General features: G+C 45.3%; 1 long non-coding RNA gene across 1 annotated transcript; it reads left to right on the forward strand.

Annotated features, from left to right (window-relative positions):
• The first annotated feature begins 287 nt into the window (after positions 1–287).
• On the forward strand, positions 288–2,250 carry LOC130262021 (uncharacterized). The gene is made up of 3 exons (XR_008842052.1): positions 288–380; positions 735–843; positions 1,632–2,250. It is a non-coding gene; the product is annotated as an uncharacterized LOC130262021 (long non-coding RNA).
• Positions 2,251–8,481: the final 6,231 nt, after the last annotated feature.

Raw genomic sequence — 8,481 nt, forward strand, 5'->3', positions numbered from 1 at the left:
GAAAAGTCCTTCCCCCAGAGGGTGCTGGGCACTGCCCAGGCTCCCCAGGCAATGGGCACATCCCCAAATCTGCCAGAGCTCCAGGAGAGATTGGACACTGCTCCAGGGATGGGATTTTGGGGTGTCTGTGCACGGCCAGGGGCTTGCTCAGTGATCCCAGCGGGTCCCTCCCAGAATCCCAGAATGGTTCGGATTGGAAGGGACCTTCATCTCATCCCAGCCCCCTCCAGCAGCTCGGGTTGCTCCGGGGCTGCTGGCTGTTCAAAGTAACTCATTAATAGCTAAGAAAACAAGGAGGTTCCTCGGAAAGCACTCCAGGCATCTGGGAATGGTCACGGGGCTGCACTCGAGGAGACTCGATGTTCTGGAGACTGCTCTGGGTGAGGCTGAGCTGGGCTGTGGGTTCAACACCTGGAGCTGGGCACAGCTGGGTCCTGGCTGGGTGTGTGGCGATGCTCAGAGCTGTTAAATCACTTTGTTCACCCAGCCCTAGGGCCAGGCTGGGGGATCCGCGTTCTCCCCATCCCTCCAGGGCTGTCCCGAGTGGGTTTGGTCTCTTGGTGCCCAGGGAATCCTGGAAAAGTGGGGCTGGAGTGAATCTTCTCTCCTTCCAGCCCCTGCCATGGACAGGACACCTCTGTCTCATAAAGAGAACAATTTTAACATCTGACCACTTTAATTGCATTAAAGTGTGAAGGTCTGGAGACATCATCCCATTTGTGATTATTTTACAGAGGCACCAGGGCAGAGTTACTGCTCAGCTCTTTGGATCTCTGATTCCAGCCTGGCTCAGGTGCTCAGGAGGAGATTTCCATGCTCCCTCCTCTCTCACCTGTGTTTCCAGTAAGTTCAGTTTTCCTTCCTCTTCGCTGCTGCCTGGAAGGGGCAGAGCAGCATAAATAAGAATTAATTACCAGCAATTTGCTCTGACAAATAAATCCAAATCAAAGCAGAAAGCTGCACCCAGGACATTCAGTGTCACTCAGCCAGTCCCTGGTTTTTGTCACAGTGCTGCTGGTCTGTCACCTCCCAGCACAGAGCTGGCTTTGTCACACACACTCACACCCAGCCAAACCCTGCCCTGAAACCACCTTTGGGTCTTGTCCCAAGGGCTGCAGGTCCCAAGATGCTCCCTGGACTTGGCTCAAGGTGCTGCTGCAGCACCTGAGGCTCAGACAGAGCATGGCAGGGAGGGACAGAAGGAAAAGAAACAAGATTTGCAAGCTGGAGCTGCTGAACTCATTTGTTATTTATATAAAAATCAACAACTCAGCTCAGCCAGCCAGGCTCAGAGGTTGTTCTGGCACAGGAAATCCTTGTTAAAAGCTCCAGGTGCTCTGGTTGAAGGCTGGGTGGTGCCAGGGGGCTCACAGGGGGCACAGACCCTGCCAGGTCCCCTCTGCTCATCCCAGAGTGTGCAGGGAAATTATGGATGTGTTTGGCAAATCTGAGATTCAGCCAGGCTCTATAAATGGAAATTTGATATTGAAAGGGCTTTGAGGCCTTCACAGTGTCACTGGGATGGGAGTAAATTTAACCATGAGTTTCTAGGTCTGATTTGGGACCACCTGGATTTCGAAATATTCCCTGCTAGGATTGGGATGTTGTCTTTTTTTTTTTTTTTTTTTCAGTGTGTGGCAACAAGAGAAGCAGAGGATGGGGATTTTTGGATCACTCTGCATCCCCTTCCATCCAACACCCACCACCCCTGCAGGCTGATGGAACAACCCACAAAGTGTTAAATCTTGTAAAGAATTCAGTGCTTGGAATGAAAACACACAGAATCACTTAAAAAGTTTTTCCTCAGTTGGACAAAACCAGCTGTTTCTTTCTTTCTTTCTTTCTTTCTTTCTTTCTTTCTTTCTTTCTTTCTTTCTTTCTTTCTTTCTTTCTCTCTCTATTTCTTTCTCTTTCTCTCTTTTTCTTTCTCTTTCTCTCTCTCTTTTTCTCTTTCTCTCTTTCTTTCTTTCTTCCTCCTTTCCTTTCCTTTCCTTTCCTTTCCTTTCCTTTCCTTTCCTTTCCTTTCCTTTCCTTTCCTTTCCTTTCCTTTCCTTTCCTTTCCTTTCCTTTCCTTTCCTTTCCTTTCCTTTCCTTTCCTTTCCTTTCCTTTCCTTTCCTTCTCTATTTTACTTGCCCTGCACGTTGATTTCTGCAGCACAACCCCCAAAAAAAGGAGAAACAGCTTCATGTGCTGTAAGGGACAGGAGAGACCTGCTGAGATCATTAAAGAAATAAAGTTTTCATGGAGAGAAATGAACTTTTCATGGATCTTTTCCAGAGCCTGCTGAATCCTGGCTGCCAGTTCAGTGCTCAGGAGTGGAGCTGACAGCCCAGACCCTGATTTTACTGTCAGATTCTGATTTTCAGATAAGCCTGAGCTGTGCCAATGTTTTTCCAGCCCAGGTGGAACAAATTCTTGGCAGCAAATGAAAACCAGAGCAGAGCATGAAAGGCAGGCAAGTAGCAACTGGAGTGCTGGTTTTACCCAAGTGGGGAACTGGGGGATGCTCCAGCAAATATCAGGATTTGCAAATGTCAGGAAGCAAGCTCAGCTCTCACTGGAAGGTGGAGTTACTTCAGAAAGTTTTTTATTTTGTTTTTTATCACCAAATCCATGTTTTCCTTCTCATTTTCTCTCTTGTTTCATTGATGGGGAGCCAGTTTTTTTCTGCCCCGAGCAGAAGCAGGATAAATAATTGAATTCCAATTGAGGCTGCAGCAGAAATTAACCCTCAGCCACATCAAACCCCCAGTTCTGAGGTCAGAGCTGGGGAGGATTTGGGTGACTGAGCTTCACCCACATTTTTAGTGCTCTAAAAATCATTTTGCTCCTGGATCCTTTATGGCTGAAAGAGCAGAAAACGATCAGGCTGCAAAAATAAAACCTTTCTCTAAATTTCCAAATGTCCCTGAGCTTCTAAATGTGAAGTTAATCATTAAAAAGATGCCTCGTTCTGACAGACTTTGCTGAATTTATTTTTTTTTTTTTTTTGTGGCACAACTGAAATTTGAGAATGGAATTCTGGTGCCCTCCTGTGTCCAAATCAAACCTACGGTGGTTAAAGTGTCACTAAATGATGGGAAAATAAAAAAAAAAAATGGGATTTTTTTTTTTTTTTTTCTGGGATAGCACGTAAGAACTCTCCTGGATCAGTCTGGATCCTCTCAAGCCAGGTTCTGTGCATGTACAAACAGAAAAGAATAAACCAGTTTGTATTTTAACAAGAGAAACGACATGAAAACTGGAGGAAAAAAAAATAAAATAATGAAGCCAACAAAAAACCTCCCACAACAAAAGCCATCTGCTCATTAATGTAATTAGCCAGTCCCTCTAGAAGATGAATGATCAGGTCTGATAAGAACTGAACTCTTAATTTTCAATCCCCAGCAGAAACCATCCAGAAAAAGCAGCAGAGTAGGGTGGGTAATTAAATATGCAAATACCCTCCAAAAAAAATTTAAAAAAAGAAAGAAAAAAGGAGAAGCCATCTGCCTGGACTTGTTTTATCATGGAACAATGTGTGAGATATTATCTGACAGCCTCATTGCCCAGATCTGCTCTGTCTGAATGTTCCACTGCACATTTTGTTACCCAATGGTCTGATAATGTTGGTTCTGTCCCTCGGTTTGCATTGCCCTCTTGGCAGTTCGTTTTGTGTTCTCTGGAGGTGCCTGGGGTGTTTTATAAACATTTTGTTCAGCAGAACCTCTCTCTGAGTGCTACCAACCCTCCTGGCTCCCTCCAAGCTGTGAGAAAGGGAAAGTTCATTAAATAAACTGAATTTACAGCTTAATTTACAGGCACCACAACCCAGCTCTGATGGAGCCAAGGTGGGACAAATTGTTCCCATCTGCAGAGAGAAAAATTCTTGTTTCTTCCAGTAAAGAAATAATTTTTTTTGCATCCCTGCAGGAAGGTGAAACCTTGAAATGGTTTTGCAGGAGACAGAAATCCTGCAGCAATGCAAGAGCTGCTGTGGGTTACAGATCTCAGCTGGAAATTGGATTTGTGCTCCTGGAAAAGTTGTTGATTTTGTGTAAAACTACCAAAAAAATGGCAGGATTCAAACAGGAGATTTGCTGGGGACAGATCTGTAAAGGGGTTTAGGTGCTTAAAGGTGAAAGGAATTCAAAAGTAGCTCAGGTTCCTGCTGAAAGGAACCCAGGAACGGTGAATTTCCCAAGTTCCTGCTGAAAGGAGCCCGGGAATGGCGAATTTCCGAGATTCCTGCCGAAAGGAACCCAGGAACGGCGAATTTCCCGAGTTCCTGCTGAAAGGAGCCCGGGAACGGCGAATTTCCCGGGTTCCTAACGAAAGGAATCCCAGGAACGGCGAATTTCCCAAATTCCTGCCGAAAGGAGCCCAGGAACGGCGAATTTCCGCGATTCCTGCTGAAAGGAATACCAGGAACGGCGAATTTCCCAAGCTCCTGCTGAAAGGAGCTCAGGAACGGCGAATTTCCAAAGTTCCTGGTGAAAGGAATTCCAGGAACGGCGAATTTCCCAAATTCCTGCTGAAAGGAGCTCAGGAACGGCGAATTTCCGAGATTTCTGCTGAAAGGAGCCCAGGAACGGCGAATTTCCCAAATTCCTGACGAAAAGAACCCGGGAACGGCGAATTTCCCAAATTGCCGGTGAAAGGAACACGGTAACGGTGAATTTCCTGGAATCCTGCTGAAAGGAATTCCAGGAACGGCGAATTTCCCGGGTTCCTGTTGAAAGGAGCCCGGGAACGGCGAATTCCCCAGATTCCTCCTAAAAGGAGCCCGGGAACAGCGAATTTCCCAAATTCCTGCTGAAAGGAGCCCGGGAACGGCGAATTTCCCAAATTCCTGCTGAAAGGAGCTCAGGAACGGCGAATTTCCCGAGTTCCTGGTGAAAGGAATTCCAGGAACGGCGAATTTCCCAAGTTCCTGCTGAAAGGAGCCCAGGAACGGCGAATTTCCCAAATTCCTGCTGAAAGGAACCCGGGAACGGTGAATTTCCCAAATTCCTGCCGAAAGGAGCCTGGGAACGGCGAATTTCCCAAATTCCTGCCGAAAGGAGCCTGGGAACGGCGAATTTCCCAAATTCCTGCTGAAAGGAGCCCAGGAACGGTGAATTTCCCAAATTCCTGCTGAAAGGAGCCCGGGAACGGCGAATTTCCCAAATTCCTGCTGAAAGGAGCTCAGGAACGGCGAATTTCCCGGGTTCCTGACGAAAGGAACCCAGGAACGGCGAATTTCCCGGGTTCCTCCCGAAAGGAGCTCAGGAACGGCGAATTTCTGAGATTCCTGCTGAAAGTAATTCCAGGAACGGCGAATTTCCCAAATTCCTGGTGAAAGGAACCCGGGAACGGCAAATTTCCCGGGTTCCTGGTGAAAGGAAGCCCAGGAACGGCGAATTTCCCAAATTCCTGCTGAAAGGAGCCCGGGAATGGCGAATTTCCTGGAATCCTGCTGAAAGGAATTCCAGGAACGGCGGATTTCCCGAGTTCCTGCTGAAAGGAGCCCGGGAACGGCGAATTTCCCGGGTTCCTGCTGAAAGGAGCCCGGCAACGGCGAATTTCCCGGGTTCCTCCCGAAAGGAGCTCAGGAACGGCGAATTTCTGAGATTCCTGCTGAAAGTAATTCCAGGAATGGCGAATTTCCCAAATTCCTGCTGAAAGGAGCCCGGGAACGGCGAATTTCCCGAGTTCCTGGTGAAAGGAATCCCAGGAACGGTGAATTTCCCTAATTCCTGCTGAAAGAAGCTCAGGAACGGCGAATTTCCGAGATTTCTGCTGAAAGGAGCCCAGGAACGGCGAATTTCCCAAATTCCTGCTGAAAGGAGCCTGGGAACGGTGAATTTCCCTAATTCCTGCTGAAAGGAGCTCGGGAATGGCGAATTTCCCAAATTCCTGCTGAAAGGAACCCGGGAACGGCGAATTTCCCAAATTCCTGCCAAAAGGAGCCCAGGAACGGCGAATTTCCCAAATTCCTGCTGAAAGGAGCCCGGGAATGGCGAATTTCCCAAATTCCTGCTGAAAGGAGCCCGGGAACGGCGAATTTCCCAAGTTCCTGCCAAAAGGAGCCTGGGAACGGAAAATTTCCCAAGTTCCTGCCGAAAAGAGCCCAGGAACGGAGAATTTCCCGAAAGGAGCCCGTGAAGGGCGAATTTCCAAGGTTCCTGCTGAAAGGAGCCCGGGAACAGCGAATTTCCCAAATTCCTGACGAAAAGAACCCGGGAACGGCAAATTTCCTGGGTTCCTGCTGAAAGGAACCCGGAAATGGCGAATTTCCCGGGTTCCTGGTGAAAGGAATCCCAGGAACGGTGAATTTCCCAAATTCCTGCTGAAAGGAGCTCAGGAACGGCGAATTTCCCGGGTTCCTGGTGAAAGGAATCCCAGGAACGGTGAATTTCCCAAATTCCTGCTGAAAGGAATCCCAGGAACGGCGAATTTCCTGGGTTCCTGCTGAAAGGAACCCAGGAACGGCGAATTTCCGAGATTCCTGCTGAAAGGAGCTCGGGAACGGCGAATTTCCCAAATTCCTGCCGAAAGGAACCCGGGAACGGCGAATTTCCCAAATTCCTGCTGAAAGGAGCTCAGGAACGGCGAATTTCCCGGGTTCCTGCTGAAAGGAACCCGGGAATGGCGAATTTCCCAAATTCCTGCTGAAAGGAGCCCAGGAACGGCGAATTTCCGAGATTCCTGCTGAAAGGAGCTCGGGAACGGCGAATTTCCCAAATTTCTGCCGAAAGGAACCCGGGAACGGCGAATTTCCCGGGTTCCTGCTGAAATGAGCCCGGGAAAGGCGAATTTCCCAAATTCCTGCCAAAAGGAGCTCGGGAACGGAGAATTTCCCAAGTTCCGGCTGAAAGGAACCCGGGAACAGCGAATTTCCCGGGTTCCTGCCAAAGGGAGCCCTGGAACGGCGAATTTCCCAAATTCCTGCCGAAAGGAGCCCGGGAACGGCGAATTTCCCGGGAATCGCTCAGGTTTGGGTTTGTTAGTTGGGTCAGAGTTAAAAACGAGCTTTGCTCCTCCCCAGCACTCACAGCCCGAACAAGAATTCCAGCCTGAATTCCCATTTTCCTTTCTGTGCGGTAAGTCCTTTCCTCCCTCCCCAGTCACGGGGAGGATTAAGAGTATGAAATTCTCGCAGGATTTTCATTAATTACCCCGGGCTAATTCCGAAGTTCCTGTTAGGAGGTGCCTGTGGTGTCCGTCCATCACAGCTGGGGCTGGTATTGATTATTTTCTATTTAATGCAGCTCTTGCATCTTTAATGCCTTGTTCCCGAAAGTGTCCTCAGCAGAGGGTGCTGTGTCAGATTTAATCATCCTTTCCAAGGCTGGAAATGAGCTCCCAGTAATTCCTGGGATGTGTCTTCAGCAGATGGCAATCAATCCATCCTTTTTCTAAAAGCAGTAGTATTTTATTTTATTTTATTTTTTATTTTATTTTATTTTTTATATTTTATTTTGTTCTATTTTTATTTTATTTTATTTATTTTATTTTTATATTTTATTTTATTTTTATATTTTATTTTGTTCTATTTTTTATTTTATTTCATTTTATTTAATTTTATTTTATTTATTTTTTATTTTTTATATTTTGTTCTATTTTTTATTTTATTTCATTTTATTTTATTTAATTTTTTTATTTTTTTATTTTTTATATTTTGTTCTATTTTTATTTTATTTTTTTATTTTATTTTTATATTTTATTTTATTTTATTTTTATATTTTATTTTATTTTTTATATTTTGTTCTATTTTTAATTTTATTTCGTTTTATTTTATTTATTTTATTTTATTTTTATATTTTATTTTATTTTATTTTTATGTTTTATTTTGTTTTATATTTTATATTTTATATTTTATATTTTATATTTTATATTTTATATTTTATATTTTATATTTTATATTTTATTTTACTTTATTTCCCTTTACATTGGATTAAAATGTTATGTATGGCCTTGTGATGAAGAAGATGAAGATGAAGATTTCTTTCTTGCAATGAAGAAATGACCACTTTGGCTATGGCTGATTTCTTGTTTCTCTAAATCTCACAACCTTGAGTCTGATGTACTTTGAAACCAATTATCAATCACTAATTATTAATCACCCCCCATCCAGCCAGACCCAGGGAATGTGGGGCCCAGCTGTGCCTGCAGGAGCTGCCTGAGGGAGAATTCCTGCCAAATCTCCATTCCTAAAAACCAACCTGAAAGTGAAAAAAAAAAACCAGAATTACTTTCTGGCAACTTGTACCTCGCTGTAGAGGGTGAGGAAAACTTCTCTTCACGTTTGTTGGGATTTTCATGACTGAGTTTGGTGTAGGTAAGGAGCAGCTTGTCAATAATTCAGTAATTCACCCAAATGAAGTTCTCTCTAGCACAGCAATTCCACCAGAGCTGCAGAGAAAGGCTGGGTTTTATTTCTGCTTCCTAATGAGCGTGACCAGTGCCAGGCACAGCGACAGCAGCAGCTCTCAGGGGCAGGATCAGACAGAGAGATC

Source organism: Oenanthe melanoleuca, chromosome 22 (genome assembly GCF_029582105.1).
Source record: "Oenanthe melanoleuca isolate GR-GAL-2019-014 chromosome 22, OMel1.0, whole genome shotgun sequence".
Taxonomy (NCBI): Eukaryota; Metazoa; Chordata; class Aves; order Passeriformes; family Muscicapidae; genus Oenanthe; species Oenanthe melanoleuca.